General features: G+C 35.9%; 1 pseudogene; it reads left to right on the top strand.

The window, feature by feature from the left end:
* The first annotated feature begins 18,061 nt into the window (after window positions 1-18,061).
* On the top strand, window positions 18,062-18,160 carry LOC132275751 (small nucleolar RNA R71; annotated as a pseudogene).
* Window positions 18,161-21,305: the final 3,145 nt, after the last annotated feature.

Here is a 21,305-nt window from a genome sequence, read left to right as displayed (position 1 = left end):
GGTACGCAAATTTCGAGGACGAAATTTCTTTCTATGAGGGTAGTGATAAGCGCTGAAAAGTGCGCATTTAAACCCCTTAAGCTCGAGTATTCTAGGACCTTTATCTATCTTACTTTCCCGTTTTAGACTAATTTCCTGTTATTGCCCTTTTCAGGTGTTTATCCCCAAAATAAGTGTGGTGGTTGCCGTCGCGTTGCACCAAAAGTTTGCAAAGAGATGAACTAAGAGTGTGAGTGTGCAATATGGCTAAGTTTTAAATTTATAAATGCCACTACTATCTATAACTAAAAATATAGCTAGGGTGAGTAGGGATCGTCCCAAGGGATTGGTGGGTCATGTTATTACGGAAATAAGATTAGGGTTAGTAGGTCGAGTGATCAAAATGTGGTTGGTTTGGTTGATTAAACTACAATTAAGACAAAACAAGCTCAATATAAAACAACTAATTAAATGATAGAGAAAATAAGAAAGAGAGGTCTTGGGACTTAGAGGTCACCACTAAGTATCACCTTTCTATACACTCAATTCATAATTAATGAGGAGGAAAACATATGTTGCAACAATAATGAGCGTGTGTGGTTGTTTCAACAAGCATGGATGACCAATTAAGTATATATTGTTTAAACAACACAATAAATAGCACAATATATCAAACTAAGCCATTAATCCCTCTGTTAAGCTCATAATCCAAACACATCACATGATTAGAGAAATACACTACTTGCATTCATAAGTATGGAACATCAAACAACAAGTATGGATTGTCCTCCCATTTAACAACTAAGGTAACTACACTACATCTAAGCTAATGACATGAAAATTAAACTAATTAAACTAAGGGAGAGGCACAATCCATCAAGAAATGAATATGAACCATCAAATATACCACAAGAGCAATTTATTAAGTAGTATGTCTCGACAATCTCTAGATCTATAGCATCAAGACACATAGACATGCATCAACAACACAAGAGCTAGAGATAAATACATGAACATCTATTCTAGCATACATAAACATATGGATAGAATGAATTGATCAATTGGAAGAATTAAACCACACAAATCATTGAATAAACAAGATTTATTATATAAAAATATCAAAACATGTATAACAACACAAATCTCCTAAAAAATACATAAATCAAGATAAAAAAGACATGTTTAGGGCTAACTCTAGCCTCAGGAAGATGTCTAGCCACTCATGGATAGTGTCCTCCAACCCTTAAGGGTTTCTCCATGGTAGAAATGCTCTTCTTCTTGAGGTAGATAAAAAACTTCCCAAGAATGTGTCTCTAGCCTCCTCTTCTCTTTTCTTCCTCTCTAAGATTGATATCAAATGTTGTATCTAAAAAAACATATGTGCAAAAGTGGCTCATAATCCTTATATAAGTAGCTTAAATGTCACACCCAATGGTCTAGGCTCGTACACAAGGGCTCCTCCAATGATTCCACCATGAGATAACTTTTAATGAGCTGGAAATTAATTTAGTTCACACTTGAGAGGGTTCGATCGATTAAACAAATGCTGAGATCGATTGAACTTGGCTGAGATCTATCAAACTTTGGCTGGATCGATCCTCCCATGGCGGTGCCTTTTTGGATAAAGACAAATCATAGATATTTTTGAGATATTTTGGGAAAGAGACAAAAATGGTAGGTGGGGTGGTACAACAGGATAAGATGGAATTTTTTCGATTGATCTGATAAATGTTGGATCGATCGAACATTGTGGGATCTTTGGATAAGGACAAAAGAGCTTGGATCCATCTTAGAGTGCAAAGATTAATCTATGTCAGATCGACCGAAGAAATTCTATGATCGATCGAACTTTGCTGAACTTCCACCACTTGCTTTATTTTGTTTCCACTTTGCTCCTTTCTTTCATTCATCTCAAGATTGTTTTAATTATGCTCTTATTTGGCTGAATTAGCTTATTTTGGAGATAAGAGCCTAAAAATGAAAATAATACGAAATCAATCTAAAGCGGTAAAATAAGATAGATAAAGGTCCTATAATACCTAAGCTTAACGGGTTTAAATGCACATTTTTCAGCGCTCATCACACCACCAAACTTAAATATTGCTAGTCCCTAGCAATGAACTAGAAAGTTAAGGAATGAAATAAACAACTATACAACTATGAACTAGAAAGCAATAAATGGATAAGGCCACTTTCTTAGGGAACACGATTGCATTTAGCATATGTAATAAGCCTTTTAAACCCCTAGGTTACCCTTAGTGGACGAGTGAAATCTCTTGAGGGTTTCCAAAAATGATACCCACAAACATTAAGGTCATTTTCACAAAAGAGGCACCAATATTGCAAACAAGTATTGGGAGAAAACTACCTCAAGTATGCAATTTTTTAACCATTTCCAATCAATCTCCCAAAATCTTAACATCAAGTAAACAAATATGGTCCTCCACACATCAAGAAAATGATCATGTAAATCAAAACAACTCTAGAATCCTTTTTGAGTGGACCGACATCAAATATGTTGCTATCTAAGCCAACTAAAGAAATGATCACATCCTTACCCTCAAACTAGCACACAAATCTAGTACTAATCATCAAGACAAAGAGTGGACCTTTTATTAAAGCTTTATTTTTCTAGGTGCGCTTATTCTTTTCACTCAAATTTTTTTTTTTTTTTTTCTCTATGGAACAAAGATGGAAGCATGGTGCAATGTGTTGATCTATTAAGCTTTCTAGTGATCCATGAGGTTGAGCGTTAGGTCAATGAATCCAAACCGAATGGCTTTAGGGCACTAGGTGTTCAAACCCCCCTAAGGACTTACAAGCTCAAATCAACTAGGCTACAAATCAAAATAATCACCATCTAATCATTTCCCACTTCTCACCTTTTGGGAGAAGTCCTCACTTGTTTTTATTTGTTTTTGCAACTTTTTCTTTTTTTTTTTTTTTTTTTTTTTTTTTTTTTTTTGTTAAGTCCAATTATTAACCTAGAGTTTGGACCCTCCACCTTTCGGTACGAGAAATTCAGTACTTGATGAGGCTATAATCCCTGCTACTCAATGAAAAGGGTTTGTTATCCACTTTTATCAAGAATGAAAACTTTCAATGCACTACTAGCCCAATTGGGATATAACCAATTCAATAGTTAACAAAGTATGTACCCCACAAATGAATGCTAGTGTGCGTCTATGCTAGTGTAGAATCCTAGAGTGAATCTTAAAACAATCACAAAATCAGGATGATGTGGACCATAAGTGCAAGCAAGATATTAATCTTTTGAAAAATTTACTCCTAAATGGCATCCACAAGGCAAACAAGGAGTATTGGACTCTCAAGTTGAGCAATTTTTAAATTTTTAGCAATATAGTCCTCAAAAGATCAAAATCATAGCTAGTCATGGACCAATCATAGCAAATCCCTCAAATACACAAGTCATGCTCAAAATTTTGAATTTAAAAACAAAACACTGCAAAACACACATTACCCCTAAACTTAAATGGCACAGTGTCCTCAATGTGCAAAGAGAACAAAAGGAAAGAGTATACCAGTGCAACTAAGGTAAGAAAGGCCGAGACAAAAGTATTCAAAGTGGGTGGTATAACTCCCCCAAACTTGGAATTAACTGTGGTCCTGAAAAGATGGCACTGGAATAAAACTCATCAGATAACAAAAAGGGATAACAACAGTGCACAGTGGACATGCAAGTGTAAATAAGATAGTCAAATGAAATAATGAGAGAGGAATAAAGGTGGTCCTGAAAATTTGGGCAGCTCTCTCTCTCATTGAAGTCACTGGGATGCACCTGATAGAGTCAATCACAGACAGATATATCAATACAAAGATATGACATCCAAAATATAACCATGCATAAAGAAAATAAAGAAAGTAAATAGTACATCTAGTGTCTAGGCCAATAGGCAGGCCATAAAAATAATATAACTGTATCAAAATAGTAGATATCACAGATATATAGAGCAGGTAAAAGAGAGATGTGAAGATCAAGCTGAGGAGGTAAGACGAGCAGGGCGTGATCCGCGTATGTCTTTGGAAATGTCTCGTAGTGTAGCCATGACATCCTTACGCAGGGAAGAAATGTCAGCTCGGATAGAGACAGTGTCTGCGCTGATGGAGACTACGGCATCCTCCAAAGCCTGGATACACTCTCCAAAGCTAGGTGTCGGTGCTGGAGCCTCAGGTACCACTGGATCAGGAGAATGATGTGCATCCTGAGCCTGCTCCTGGAAATATAATGGTGACCCCACTGGAAAGTAATGCTGTAGATCCTCTACAGGATACTGCTCCAAGTCTATATGTAAATGTATGGCAGCCGGATTGACTGCTGGATCGTCCGTTGCTGCTGGTGCGTCTGCCTCTGCTACCGCTGCGGCTGCTGCTGCTGTTGCCTCCTCTGTAGCTATGAGTGCATCCTCCTGTAGGCTCTTAATTAGGGCACTGTAAGTCTTGTTCCAATCCTTCCAGTAGAAACGGCAGGCTCTAGACTCAGTATGCTCCCGGGGATGGAATGGGTAGTGCCGATCCCGGAGTATCTGAGTGATAAGATTACCGAAGGGAAGGAACTTAGTCCCTTTGGGCTTGGCCTTGCTGATATAGTCTGTGTAAAGCTTCATCATGACACTCTAATATAGGGCCAGAATAGAAAGCCAGTGCCCTGTGTAGAAAGCATAAAGGGCTGCCAGATAGTCACCGCGCCTCTGAATCTTGTGGCCAGCCATAAATACATTTCGGTACAAGACCGAATCAAAGAACCACAGATCATTGGGTAAATAGGTCCGAGTAGCAAATGTCTTGCCCTCACTATAGTGGCCTATAAGTGCCACAGCCATGTCTGCGTCAGACGGCCTCCACATCTGGGGATAGTCAAGCTGAAGATCGGGAGGGCAGACATGCGAGCATCTAGAAGATCGGGCCAGCGTCTCCACTGTAATACTGATAAGATAGCCATCTACTGTAGTGCGTAGCTCCGCCAGATTACTCGGGGCAGGGCGGAGGTTCTGGAAGAACATCCGCACAACCCTCGGGGAAACCGGGTATGTAACTAGGGCTAGAATAGCAGAAATACCCCTACGGTCTATATCATCATATGCAGCTCGGGTCAGGACAAACCGAGAAAAGAAGTCAATGTCAAACACCGACTTATGAGCCACTGAAAGGTCTGAATATCTCCGAGTAGGTCTGTCCCAGACCCGGCCTGGCTCTGCAAGTGGCAGTGAAGAAGATGGGACATGCTCAGCCTCATCATGAGATGATGACAATGATGCAGAAGTAGAAAAGTGTAGTCTGCCATCTGATAAGGACTAGGCTGGAGCTGGAGATATAGGCTGCTCCTAAATATGAGAGGACTCTCCTGGCTCATCTATCCTCTGCCTCACTCAACGTGTATAATGCTTACGGGCAACAGTCTTTACCCTAGCCATGGCCAACAAAACAAAAAGAAAAACACTTGCAGAAGAAGTCAGTATAGGTATAAAGAATTAAAGCACAGTATATAGAAACATGTTTGTCAAATAAGATAGGCAACACAGTACAAAGGACATAAATTGATGCGACCCGAGCATGTGCACAAAATAATGCACAACACTTGAGTTTGGAAATTAGTGTCAAGTGGGCATCATACTTTAAATTTATAAACCGCTTAACACCTATACTATGTAGTATGAGTAAGAAGGGATCGTCCCAAGAGATTATATGTTTTGGAAATTAACTTCGACTCGAGCATATCAAAAGATTGCAAAGGAAGATTGGTTGTTTGATTACACTAAAATTCAATTAATTAAAATGTAATTAAAATAAACTAAGTTGAGATAGGGATTTAAAAGATATGAAGAGAGGACATAGGGTGTTGGAATCACCACTAAGCTCATGTAATTAACCACTTGCTTTCCATTAATGGGGAATACATTGTTGTGAACAAAATACGACTACCAATTGCAATATTAAGCATGGACCATCTAATTTAAGCATGAATTGTCTTACCTAAACTAATAGTAGCACAACCCATCTAGTTTAAGCATGACCCATCAAACTAGTCACAATTGTAACACACATCAATCTAAAGAATCATAGAATTTGCAATAATAAGCCATGGAGTATCTAAACAAGCATAGATTGTCTACCTACCTACAAGCATGAATTAAATTGTAGAACAACCCATCAAGCACAAGTATAAACCATCAAATTAATTGACAAAACTATTCAATGAAAAATCATGTCTAGCCAATATTGGGGTGTGTGTGTGTGTGATTGGTTGATTCAATAAGCAAGGATGACCAATTAAGCATATATTGTCTAAGCATCATGTGAAAGGCACAATATATCTAATCAATGAAGCATATATTGTCTAAACAACATGTGAAAGGCACAATAGATCAAAACAAGCCATTAATCCTTTCATTAAGCTCGCAATCCAAATACACCACATGTCTAGCCACCACTAGATTCTCAATTAACCACACATAGACATGCAATTAATATAGCAAAATTAGTGTAGAGATCAATTCCCCAATAATCACACATAAGACAACATGTAATTACAAAGAGAATCAATGGGAAGAATTAATCCAAATGAATCATGTAAGAAATAATTCCCAATTTAATCACACATAAACATGTAAATAAACTAGAGAATTAATAGGAAGAATTAAACCATAGAAATCATAGAAATATACCAAGATTCATCAAATTCACAAGGCTAGAACACTAATCACAACAATATATATATATAAATCCCCAAAAATAGAAATACAAGGGTTTAGATTACACAAGACTTAGGGCTTATCCAAGCCCTAAGTATAGATCTAGCCAATCATGGAGGAGGTAGATGTGGTCATGGAATCAAGCTCCAAATATAGCTCTATCTTCTTCTTCCTCTTCTTTTTCTTCTTCTTTGAAGCTCTAGAGATGGAGAAAGAGAGAGTGGTCTAGAGATGGATCTTGAGATGTGCCTCCACTTTCCTCTTTTCTTCTAACCCTAATCTCTAACTTTGCTAGAGAGAAAAATAAAAAAATACAATGTAAAAAAAATAAAAAGATAAAAAAAAGCTTCTTTACAAATGGGTCTCTTCCCTTTATATAGAAGGTCCTTTTCTTAGTCACTAAGTCAAGAATATAGCCCCAAAAATATCTAATCCCGTACTATGTGATAGGTGGACTTTTGGGCACGCACGGAATAAGACAGCTCGCTGCCAGCACTGTTTGATCAATCAGAGAAAAAGTTGGATCGATCATAGAAAAAGTTGGATCAATCAGAGAAGTTGGATCGATCAGAAAAAAAGTTGGATCGATCAGACTTGGCAGCTTTTCAGGATCAGCCTCTTTTTGCTCCAAATCAGCCTCCTTTTGCTCTGGATCCTCACTAAGACTTAGTTTGACTCCAAAAAGGCCTTAAGAAACCATTTTTAGCCCATTTTAACATTATTGACCTGAAATAGACAAAAACACAAATAAGTACTAAAACGGGAAAATAAGATAGATCAAGGTCCTAGAATACTCAAACTTAAGGGGTTTAAAAGTGTACTTTTCAGCACTCATCACACCCCCAAACTAAAATATTGCTAGTCCCTAGCAATGAACTATGACGTAAATAAATGAAATGAACAACTAAACAACTATAACTAGAAAGCAATAAACGGATAACGCCACTTTCGTAGGGAACACGATTACACTTAGCACATGCAACAAGCCTTTTAAACCCCTAGGTTACCCCTAGTGGACAAGTGAAATCTCATGAGGGTTTCCAAAAATGATACCCACAAATATTAAGCTCATTCTTTCAAAAGAGGCACCAATATTGTAAACAAGTATTGGGAGAAAACTACCTCAAGTATGCAATTTTTCAACTCTTTCTAAGCAATCTCCCAAAATCTCAACATCAAGCAAGCAAATATGGTCCTCCACACATCAAAAAAATGATCATGCAAATCAAAACAACTCTAGAATTCTTTTAAGTGGACCGGCATCAATGTGTTGCTCTCTTAGCCAACTAAAGAATTAATCATATCCTTACCCTCAAATTAGCACACAAATCTAGTACCGACCATCAAGACAAAAAGTGGACCTTTTATTAAAGCTTTATTGTTCTAGGTGCGCTTATTTTTTTCACTCATTTTCTTTTTTTTTTTTTTTTTTTTTTAGGGGATCAAAGATGGAAGCATAGTGCAATGTATTGATCTATTAAGCTTTCTAGCGATTCATAAGATCGAGCGTTAGGTCAATGACTCCCAAACCAGACGGCTTTAGGGCACTAGGTGTTCAAACACCCCTACGGACTTACAAGCTCAAATCAACTAGGCTACAAATCAAGACAACAACCATCTAATCATTTCCTACTTCTCACCTTTTGGGAGAAGTCCTCACTTTTTATTGCTTTTGCAACTTTCTTTCTTTTTTCTTTCTTTCTTTTTTTTTTTAAAGCAAGTTCAATTATTAACCTAGAATTTGGGCCCTCCACCTTTCAGCGCGAGAAGTTCAGTGCTTGATAAGGCTAGAATCCCGGCTACTTAGTGAAAAGGGGTTGTTAACCACCTTTATCAAGAATGAAAGCTTTCAATGTACTACTAGCCCAATTGGGATATAATCAATTCAATAATCAACAAAGCATGTACCCCACAAATGAATGCTAGTGTGCGCCGGTGCTAGTATAGAATCCCAAAGTGAATCTCAAAACAATCACAAAATCAAGATGATGTGGACCACAAGTGCAAGCAAGGCATACAAGGAGTATTGGACTCTCAAGTCAAGCAATTTTTAAATTTTAAGCAATATAGTTCTCAAAAGATCAAAATCATCGCTAACATCAATCTCAAATCTCAATCATGCATTTAAAATCTCAAACTTATGTAGAATGTAACAAAGTCACCTTACCCCCAAACTTAAACCGCACATTGTCCTCAATGTGCAATAAGAACAATGGAAAAGATGGAAAGAGTATACCGTGGTGATGTAGACATGAAGCCTGGTCATGATCCAATTCGAAAGACGTCTCTCCCAAACTTGGAATCAACAGCCTACTTGAATAACCACACTAGCAAACTCACATCAAATATCAAATGGGATAAAAATAATCGTGCATTCTAAGACAATATAACACAAGATGAAAGAGAGATATGAGATTAAGCCCTACCTAAAGCATAAAGTGTGCATGAGTACACATAAGGGCACAATGATGAAACAAATTTTTATATTTTTCATTTAATGAAAACAAGTATATACAAAAAAAATAAAATAAAATAAGAAAAACAAAAAATAAAATGCATGAACAAAATGCAAAAAGAAAAATAAAGAAGGCAAAATGCAATGAAAGAATATGTACAATGCAATAAATGAAAAATAAAAAGTAAGATAGATGCAAGACCAAAATAATGAAAAATTAAAAAAAAATCTTTTTTTTTTTTTTTTAATAAGTATGTACACACACACAAAAATAAAACAAATAAACATGCAATGAAATAAAGGATGCAAAACAAAAAAAATTTATTTATTTTTTTTTATTATATTTATTTTTATTTTTTTTATATGTGAAAAATATGCAAAGAGAAATGAAAAATGTAAGAAATATGCAAAATGGGTGCTAAGTTTAACGTTCTAGCAAGATGGAATGCTTCTTTGAAAAATTGTCTCTTTTTTTTTAATTAAATTTTTAGACAAAACAAATATGTACACAAACAAAAATAAAAAGGCAAGTAAATAAAAATACAAGAAGTAAAAAGGCAAGGAAATAAAGAATGCAAGGAATAATATAGATATATATATATATATATATACATTTTTTTTTCTTTTTTTAAAATTTTTGAAAAATTAAAAATTAAAACTAAAAATTAAAATTTAAAAATATTTTTAGATTTTTTTTTTTTTTTTTGAAAAATAAAAAATAAAAAAATAACTAAAATAAACTAAATAAAATAAAAGAAATATTTTTGGGATTTTTGAAATATAAACAAAAATAAAAATAAAAGTAAAAGTAAAAATAAATTTTCAAAACCTGCAAACATGTTCGATCGATCTCACAAAATGCTCGATAGATTTGACAGAGCGGTGAAATATGCAGGTTTTCTGGGTTCAGAAATTTTCTAAGTGCTGGAACTTGAGATTGATCCAATGATGTAGTTGGATCGATCGAATAACTTCAGATCGATCTTGGAATATTTTCAATTGATCGAACATGTGAAAACATGCTCAAATGGAGATCCCGAGAGTTGACATTTTTGGATTGAAAAAAGGCTCAAAATTTTTCTAAGTGTCAAAACTCAAGATCGATTGAATTTTGAAATTGGATCGATCGAAGACTTTAAATCGATCTAGGAATGAATTTTGATCAATTGGATAGAGAGGTGATTTGGATGCAGGTCGAAAATTTTTCTAAGTGTTTAGTACAATCCACAGTTCAATCGATCGAACCTGAAAGTTGGATCGATCGAAGATATCTGATCGATCTAAGAATGAGTTCGAACGATGGCACCGAGAGCTAATTTTGGATGCCGGTGGATGCAGGTCAAAAAAATTTCTAAGTGTTGAGTGCAATCCACAGTTCGATCGATCGAACTTTGCCAAATGCTCAATTATGACATGAAAATGCATGCAATCCTTATCATAGTTCGTTGAAATGCATATGAACCCAAAACAAATATCTAGACATCGCAAGAAATGAAAAACAAAAAGAAATGAGGGAGGAATAGAGTTGTAAAACTCTATGAATACTAGCGTTTAACGTCTCTAGCAAGACGTTGGGTCAACTCACTAATCAAAAGAATAAAAAACCGAATATGAAACATCCTTATTAATCGTCTTTTCACTTTTCTCATTTAATGTCCCACTTATGACAATGAAATCATCCTCTAAAAGAATAACTTGAAAAGAAATGAAATAGATGATATTGTTCCTTTCATCCACGGTCTTGAAAACAAAATCAATCATGGTTAGCCTTGCCTCAATTTTGTGCTCTTGAAGTGTATTTAAAGAATCACTTCCTTTGTGAATTGGCAAGTCAATGTCTTTCAAAGACTCATTTGAAATATCAAGGAACACCTTCTCTTCATCCTTTTTCTCCTCCTCAAAAATCACCATCTCCTCATCTTCCAAGGAAGCTAAGGAGTTCATTAGAGAGTTCACTTCATTTTTGGAGCTTTCAAAGTCAAAACCACAATTTTCATACATTTCAAAAAGACACTCCTCAAAAGGGTCATTAGAGATAATAGAAGGAAGGCCCTCTTCAATAAGTTCCTCCTCCTTCTCTCCTACCTCAAGTGTGGTCAACATCTCCTCACTCTCTAAAGTAACCATGTCATAGATAAAATCATAATCAAAACAAGGAAAGTCCTCATTAATCATGTTATGCTCTATTGGATTAGCCGCTAACTCACTTGCCACTTCCTCCTCTATACAAGATAGAGTGCTAGGCATTAGCTCACTTGTCTCATCCTCCTCACTCTCATCATCCTCATCTATATACATTGAAGTTCTTGCCATTTTTTCATTTGCCTCTTCCTCCTCCTCTTGACGAGAAAGAGTACTTGCAATTTGCTCAACTTGAGCTTCAAGCTTGGCTAAAGTTTAAGAATGAGAATTAATAAGTGGAGTTTGTGAAATATGCACATCAAGTAAAGCTAACACTTTTTCTTCAATCCGGGTGAGTACCTAGAAGGTGGTGGAGTTGGTTCATCATAAAATGGTGGTGGAGAGCAATAATCATAAAAAGGATTAAATGAATGATCAAGTCCATGATAAGATGATGCATGTTGAAAGGAATTGGACTCAATCTCATAAGGATTAAAATATGATGGAGGAGCATAAGGTGAATGGATGTAATTCCCCCCCAAACTTGGATCAAACAATTCCTCCATTCACAATTAAAATCCAAATGCAACAAATAATGGCCTCAACAAGGGCCTATGCTTGGACTTAAAATTTAGCAATGAAATAAGCCTCAACAAAGGCTATCACAAGCATACAAAGAAGCGAAATAATTAAAATACAAGAGTTCCAAGAATTGCTCACAACGGTCTTTTAGCACTTCAACTCCAAATTTTAATATTAGCTTTAACCTCCAATTAGTGCTTCAAGTTCCAAAGTTTGCCTTCCTTGTAGTCAAGTACCTAATTAAACAAATAATAATGAGAACAAAAGAAGAGAATATACAATGAAAAATAAAATAAAAATAGAAACAATCAAATGAACACTATTGTCTAGTTTAATTCCAACAAAACCGTTAATCCTCGGTAACGGCGCCAACATTATGATGCAACCCTAGCGTGCGCACAAAATAATGCACAACACTTTGAGTTTGGAAATTAGTGTCAAGTGGGCATCATACTTTAAATTTATAAACCGCTTAACACCTATACTATGTAGTATGAGTGAGAAGGGATCGTCCCAAGAGATTATACATGTTGGAAATTAACTTCGACTTTAGCGTATCAAAAGATTGCAAAGGAAGATTGGTTGTTTGATTACACTAAAATTCAATTAAATAAAATGCAATTAAAATAAACTAAGTTGAGATAGGGATTTAAGAGATATGAAGAGAGGACTTAGGGTGTTGGAATCACCACTAAGCTCATGTAATTAACCACTTGCTTTCCATTAATGGGGAATACATTGTTGTGAACAAAATGCGACTACCAATTGCAATATTAAGCATGGACCATCTAATTTAAGCATGAATTGTCTTACCTAAACTAATAGTAGCACAACCCATCTAGTTTAAGCATGACCCATCAAACTAGTCACAACTGTAGCACACATCAATCTAAAGAATCATGGAATTTGCAATAATAAGCCATGAAGTATTTAAACAAGCATAGATTGTCTACCTACCTACAAGCATGAATTAAATTGTAGAACAACCCATCAAGCACAAGTATAAACCATCAAATTAATTGACAAACCCATTCAATGAAAAACTATGTCTAGCCAAAATTGGGGTGTATGTGTGTAATTGGTTGATTCAATAAGCAAGGATGACCAATTAAGCATATATTGTCTAAGCATCATATGAAAGGCACAATATATCTAATCAATGAAGCATATATTGTCTAAACAACATGTGAAAGGCACAATAGATTAAAACAAGCCATTAATCCTTTTATTAAGCTCACAATCCAAATACACCACATGTCTAGCCATCACTAGATTCTCAATTAACCACACATAAACATGCAATTAATATAGAGAATCTAGTGTTGAGATCAATTCCCCAATAATCACACATAAGACAACATGTAATTAAAATAGAGAATTAATAGAAAGAATTAATCCAAATGAATCATGTAAGAAATAATTCCCAATTTAATCACACATAGACATGTAAATAAACTAGAGAATTAATAGGAAGAATTAAACCATAGAAATTATAGAAATATACCAAGATTCATCAAATTCACAAGGCTAGAACACTAATCACAACAATATATATATAAATCCCCAAAAATAGAAATACAAGGGTTTAGATTACACAAGACTTAGGGCTCATCCAAGCCCTAAGTATAGATCTAGCCAATCATGGAGGAGGTAGATGTGGTCATGGAATCAAGCTCCAAATATGGCTCCATCTTCTTCTTCCTCTTCTTCTTCTTCTTCTTTGAAGCTTTAGAGACGGAGAGAGAGAGTTATCTAGAGATGGATCTTGAGATGTGCCTCCACTTCCCTCCTAATCTCTAACTTTGCTAGAGAGAAAATAAAAAAATACAATGTAAAAAAAATAATAAGATAAAAAAAAAACTTCTTTACAAATGGGTCTCTTCCCTTTATATAGAAGGTCATTTTCTTAGTCACTAAGTCATGAATATAGCCCCAAAAATATCTAATCCCGTACTATGTGGTAGGTGGACTTTTGGGCGCGCACGAAATAAGACAGCTCGCTACCAGCAATGTTCGATCAATCAGAGAAAAAGTTGGATCGATCAGAGAAGTTGGATCGATCAGAGAAAAAGTTGGATCGATAAAACTTGGCAGATTTTCAGGATCAGCCTCTTTTTGCTCCAAATCAGCCTCATTTTGCTCCGGATCCTCACTAAGACTTAATTTGACTCCAAAAAGGCCTTAAAAAACCATTTTTAGCCCATTTTAACATTATTGACCTGAAATAGACAAAAACACAAATATGTACAAAAACGGGAAAATAAGATAGATCAAGGTCCTAGAATACTCAAGCTTAAGGGGTTTAAAAGTGTACTTTTCAGCGCTCATCATGAATCTATACAAGTCATAAGGAATAAGTGACATTAAGTGAAGCATGCTAAACAATATAAGTATGGAATGTATCCAATGCGGAAAACATAGGCATTGGGCATGTATAAGATAACATGGAATCACAAAAGAGGGTGTGTGAAGTGTGGGATGTAAATCTGTGAAGTTCGATCGATCTCAAAAATGTGAGATCAATCTCTCTCAGATCGATCTGAGAAAAGTTCGATCGATCGAACTATGATGTGAAATTTGAAAAGTCACAGATCTGTGACGTGGATGGCACGAGGGACTCCCGTGTAAGCTCGTGGGCCTTTTTACACAACAACACAACAAGATTGGTCACTTTCTTTGGCCCATGACCCCCAAATACATGATTTGAATCAAAATATATAGAAATCTATATACATAAATATACACATTTATACACAAACATGGAATCTTCAAATATAGCAAGGATTAAGCATGGCAACTCTAGATCTAACATGTAAAGCTCAGATTCATGAAGATTAAAACTCGAAATCAAAAGACAAACTCGGGACTTACCAAATCTGAGAGAGAGAAAGGTGGAAATCGAGAGAGATGATGAAATCGGAGACGAGAGATGATGTGGAAGCTTGGGATGGTCGTCAGAGGGTTCACCAGAGTTGGTAGAGGTGGATTGCAGTGACGGGAGAAGAGATGGGTCTTGGATCAATCTTTGAAATCGATCTAATGACCCTAGGGTTTTATTTTAAAAACGATCTCTGGAATGTTCGATCGATCTGAAAGGAACTCAGATCGATCGAACTCAAATCGATCTGAAAAATCTTGAGATCAATCTCTCCTCACTAAACGACAAGTATTTTTAAAAAAAAATTGAATTTTTGAAAATTAAGAATTTAAAATTAAAAATCAAAGTTAAACAAAATATTTTGGATTTTCGGAAATAAGATAAAAGGAAATGAAATAAAATAAAATAAAGTAAAATAAAATAAAGTAAAGGAAAAATACTTTTGGGATTTTTTTTTTTTTTTTGAATAAACAAGAAATAAAATAAAAGTAAAAATTAAAAATTAAAATTAAAATAAAATAAAAATCTTTTTGGAGTTTTGGAAAATAAATTAAAACAAAACAAAAATATTTTTGAATTTTTGAAAAATTTAAAAACTTTTTTTTTTTTTTTTTATAAATTTTGAAATTTAGAAGTCAAAACTCAGTCAAAATCAATAGTGAACAAAGAACATAGATCGATCCATCTAAGATCGATCTTAAAAAGGCTCAGATCGATTGAACATGCAAAAACTTGCATACATGTTCGAACGATGGAACAGAGAGCTTGTTTTTATGGGGTTCAAAATTTTTCTAAGTGTTAGAACTGAAGATTGATCCAAGAGGAAGTTGGATCGATCTTGGAACTTAAGATCGATCAGAACTGAAGTTCGCACGATGGAACAGAGAGCTGAAATATGTAGGTTTTCTTCGCACGATTAAACAGAGAGGTGATTGGATGCAGGTATGGAAGTTCAATCGATCGAACCTCTTTCAAGATCGATCGAATAGGCACAAAATGCTCATTTTCAACCTAAAAGTGCATGTAATCCTCAATCAAAGTTCCTAGTCATGTATATGAACCCAATTCGCAAGAAATGAAAGTTAAAACAGAAATGAGGGAGAAATAGGGTTGTTAACCCTACGAAACGCACTAGTCTTTAACATCTCTAATAAGACATTGGGCTCTTTTAGCCCGGATCAAACATCTTGTAGTGCATCCCCTCCTTGACGGGGTGATAAGTTCTTTGAACTCCACCCAACAAATGGTTCTCTAAAGAACTTGTTGGATTAGGTTCATGGGAGATTGTTGGTCCTTTATCAATGTAATCTTTAGGCTTCCATGCTTTCTCAAAGCAAGTTTTTGAAACATCATTCTTTAGTTTCAAGGTCGAATATGAACTTTTTGAAGTTTTGGTTTCAAGGAAAGACTTCATTCTTTCACATTCACTGTCATGACATTTTTCTACAACACTTACTTCTTCATGCTTGTCAAATGAATTTGGGGTTGGATTGAAGATATTTAACTTCACCTTCATATGGCTAGATGAGATCTTCATTATCCCCGTCCTATAATTGATGTTGGCATTTGCGGTTGCCAAGAATGATGGCCAAGGATAATGGGAATTTGGCTCTTGGGATTTGGAACCGGTTCCATGTCAATGATAACGAAATCGACCGGGAAAAAGAATTTATCAATTTTAATCAAGACATCCTCAATGATACCCGAGGCTTTTTGATGGATCGGTCAGTAAGTTGTAAAACCACCGACATTGGTTTCAAGTCTCCTAAGCCTAATTTAACATATACCGAGTATGGAAGAAGATTGACACTTGTTTCCAAATCAAGAAGAGCCCGATTAATGACATGGTCACCAATGATGCAAGAAGTAATAGGTGAATCGGGGTCCTTAAATTTTGGAAGAGTGTTACGCTGCAAGATTGAGCTCACTTGCTCGGTCAAGACCACTAGCCTAGGTGCTTGGCTCTTGTTCTTCTTCTTTTGGGTGCAAAGATCTTTTAAAAACTTGGCATAAGCCAGAATTTACTTGATTGTATCCAAAAGTGGAAGATTAACCATTACTTGCCTAAACACATCTATAATTTCATTGGTCTTGGTCTTTTGTTTGTCAATGGAAATGGATCCTTTTAAGGTATCCGAAAATGGAGCTTTTGGCTCAAAATCTTTTTCAAAAGTTTTCTTTGAAGTTTCATCAACACAAGAATTTTTGAATTCACTTTTCAAATCAATTTTGAACTCACTTTTCAAATCACTTCCTAACACTTTCTCATTTGAATGATCATGCATATACAATGAAGGAAGAATAGAATGTGAAACAGGACGGGTGTCAACTCTTGGTTGCACTGGTTCACTCTCTTCATTGGATATACCCACTTGGTTGTCCACAATCTTCCCACTTCTCAAGGTTGTCACTGCATTGACATGCTCAATTGTGTGACCTTCTGATGAGGAATGAGTCTTTACAATGCATTGTTGCTTTGGTAGGGCATTCAAAGACATTTTCCCTTTCTCTCTAGCATTTAGAGTACTAGCTGTTTGCCCTACTTAGGTTTCTAGCTTAGCAATGGATTGAGAATGAGAGTGAAGCAATTGAGTGTTCGCCTCTAGGGTGCCCAAAGCAGTTAAAAATTTCTCTTCAAATACAGGACTCCTAGAGTTTCTTTGAGAATATGATTGATTTGGAAAATGAGAATTAGAGAATTGGTTTCCATATGATTGATATAACGATCTAAATCCTTGGGATCCTTGGCTTTGTATTGGAGGTGGAATATACTTCCCTTGAAAACCACCTTGGGAAGGGTTTGAGCCTTCCCCTTGGCTTTTCCAAGAAAAGTTCGGGTGATTCCTCCAACTAGAATTGTAATGGTTGCCATAAGGATTGTTCCCTTGATTAACAAATGTTGCATTGACTTGTTCATGATGCTCATTTTGGACATATCCATAGGGACAATTGGAAGTAGAATGTAAGACACTAGAACACGTCATGCACGATTCATTAGATGGATGATAAACATGATTATGGGAGGAAGTCACTTGGTTTGCCGAGTTTTGGTTGATCAAAAATTGATTAAACCTTTGAGATAAGGATTTCATCTCGGCGGCTATTTCATTAGAGTTGTCGACTTGATATAAGCCAACATTCTTCCTTCCACTTAAATTTTTACCATTCTTGGAAGATAATGATCTATGCTTTGAATTCTCGCTCACGCTTTTATAAAGACGCCACACATCATTCTCATGCCTATCAATACAAGAGCCACCCATGGAAGCATCAACCATTCCTTTGAAATTATCCGACAAACCTTCAAAAAAACATTGAACTAATTGCCATTTGGGTATGTCATGGTATGGACATTTCCTAAGTAAGTCATTTAGACGCTCCCATGCTTCATGAAATGTTTCCCCATCCCCTGGTGAAAACTCTCGAATTGAGGTTCTCATGGCATTGGTCTTAGAAACCGGATAGTACTTCTTCAATAATTCTTGTTGCATTTCTACCCAAGAAGTTATTAAAAAAGGCCTAAGATTGTTGAACCAATATTTTGCCTTGTCTTTAAGGGTGAATGGAAAAAGTTTAAGTCTTAAAACCTCTTCCAGCATATCCATGTATTTCACGGTGGAACACACTTCAAGAAAGTCATCCAAATGTTTGTAAGGTTCTTCACTTGGAAGTCCATGATAGTTAGGAAGCATTTGAATGGTTTGTGGTTTAATCTCATAGTGATGTGCTCTAAATGGTGGCAATTGAATGCATGTGGGTGCATTATATTCATTCGGTACATAATGATCACGCAAAGCAAGAGGGGGATTTACAATTGGTGGTGCTACATGAGCACCTTGATTGCCTTGGATTATAGGAGGTTGTGAAGCATACATTGGTCTAGGCATTCCCAATGGGACTTGGCCATGTTGTTGTAGTGGGTAAATGAATGGCCTCGGCATGCCTAATGGAACTTGAATGTTGTCATGATGCACATTGGGGTGGAGGATACCTTGTTGGTCTATGTGACCAAGGTCCTCATTATGGTTTTCCATTGATGAAATGGAATAACTAGAACTACCTCTTCCCTTAGGATTTCGAATAACGGATTCAAGATGAAAATTAAGTAGGACAAGAGTAGGATTTAATGATCTCCGACCATGCATGCACAAACAAAACACAAACAAGCAACGAATAATAAGCAATAACTTCACCTTTGCAACAAATTAATCAACAAACTTCCTCCACATACAAAGATCCCATACTCCCATGCTTTCAACAATTATGCAAGAAAAGTAAATTGCCTCCACGCGGGCTCATAATCTATCTAGAAATGAAAAACAAGCCTTCACGCAGGCCGACGATTTAACTAGAACTTAAGTTTAGGAAGAGCTCACAAAGAGTCCTTAAGCACTTCAAATTATTTTTCAAACTTTAGCTTCGCAAATTTTTAGATTTTTAGCTTTTTCCTTTCTTTTGCTTAGCTCCTTGCTTAGAATGCTCCCTTACTCACTTTCCTTAGCCCAATGTACCTAGTCAAACAAGAACCAACACAATAAGTAATCAAAAATAAAAATAAAGTAAAGACACAATCAAAATAGTACTAATTCCTAATTATTTCCACAATACGACGTTGCCTAAAATCAATCCCCGGCAACGGCACCAAAAACTTGGTGGTTGCCGTCGCGTTGCACCAAAAGTTTGCAAAGAGATGAACTAAGAGTGTGAGTGTGCAATGTGGCCAAGTTTTAAATTTATAAATGCCACTACTACCTCTAACTAAAAATATAGCTAGGGTGAGTAGGGATCGTCCCAAGGGATTGGTGGGTCGTGTTACTATGGAAACAAGATTAGGATTAGTAGGTCGAGTGATCAAAATGTGGTTGGTTTGGTTGATGAAACCACAATTAAGACTAAATAAGCGCAATATAAATTAAGTAATAAAAAGATAGAGAAAACAAGAGAGAGAGGTCTTGGGACTTAGAGGTCACCACTAAGCATCACCTTTTTACACACTCAATTCATAATTAATAAGGGGGAAAACATATGTTGCAACAATAGTGAGTGTGTGTAGTTGTTTCAACAAGCATGGATGACCAATTAAGTATATATTGTCTAAACAACACAATAAATAGCACAATATATCAAACTAAGCCATTAATCCTTCCTTTAAGCTCACAATCCAAACACATCACATGATTGGAGAAATATACTACATGCATTTATAAGTATGGAACATCAAACAACAAGCATGGATTGTCCTCCCATTTAACAACTAAGGTAACTACACTACATCTAAGCTAATGATATGAAAATTAAACTAATTAAACTAAGGGAGAAGCACAATCCATTAAGAAATGAGTATGAACCATCAAATAAACCACAAGAGCATTCTATTAAGCATTATGTCTTGACAATCTTTAGATCTATAGCATCAACACACATAGACATGCATCAACAACACAAGAGCTAGAGATAAACACATGAACATCTATTCTAGCATACATAGACATATAGATAGAACGAAATGATCAATTAAAAGAATTAAACCACACAAATCAGTGAATGAACAAGATCTATGTATATAAAAATGTCAAAACATGTATTACAATACAAATCCTCTCAAAAATACATAAACCAAGGTAAATAAGACATACTTAGGGCTAACTCTAGCCCCAAGAGGATGTCTAGCCACTTATGGATGGTGTCCTCCGACCCTCAAGGGCTATCTCCATTGTAGAAATGCTCTTCTTCTTGAGCTAGATAGAAGACTTCCCAAGAATGTGTCTTTAGCCTCCTCTTCTCTTTTCTTCCTCTCTAAGATTGATATCAAATGTTATATCTAAAAAAACATATGTGTAAAAGTGGCTCATAATCCTTATATAGGTAGCTCAAATGTCACACCCAATGGTCTAGGCTCGTACACAAGGGCTCCTCCAATGATTGCACCATAAGACAACTTTTAATGAGCTGGAAATTGATTTAATTTGCACTTGAGAGGGTTCGATCGATCGAACATATGCTGAGATCGATTGAACTTGGCTGAAATCTATCAAACTTTGGCTGGATCGATCCTCCCATGGTGGCACCTTTTTGGATAAAGATAAATCTGAGATATTTTTGAGTTATTTTGGGAAAGAGACAAAAATGGTAGGTGGGGTGGTACAATAGGATAAGATGGAATCTTTTCGATCGATCTGATAAATGTTGGATCGATCGAACATTGTGGGATCTTTGGATAAGGACAAAAGAGCTTGGATCCATCTTGGAGTGCAAAGATTAATCTATGTCAGATCGATCGAAGAAATTCTATGATTGATCGAACTTTGCTGAACTTCCACCACTTGCTTCATTTTGCTTCCACTTTGTTCCTTTCTTTCATTCATCTCAAGATTGCTTCAATTATGCTCTTATTTGGCTAAATTAGCTTATTTTGGGGATAAGTGCTTGAAAATGAAAATAACACGAAATCAATCTAAAGCGGGAAAATAAGATAGATAAAGGTCCTAGAACCTAAGCTTAACGGGTTTAAATGCGCACTTTTTAGCGCTCATCATAGAGCATAAAAGAAATAATCTCAAGCTGAATGAAAGAATGGAGC

The sequence above is a fragment of the Cornus florida genome, unplaced genomic scaffold, assembly GCF_030987335.1.
Source record: "Cornus florida cultivar Cherokee Brave unplaced genomic scaffold, ASM3098733v1 CherokeeBrave_3.0.0_Hap2_Chr09, whole genome shotgun sequence".
Classification (NCBI taxonomy): Eukaryota; Viridiplantae; Streptophyta; class Magnoliopsida; order Cornales; family Cornaceae; genus Cornus; species Cornus florida.
Note: the sequence above shows the minus strand (reverse complement) of the source record. Positions and strands in the feature narration are given on the sequence as shown.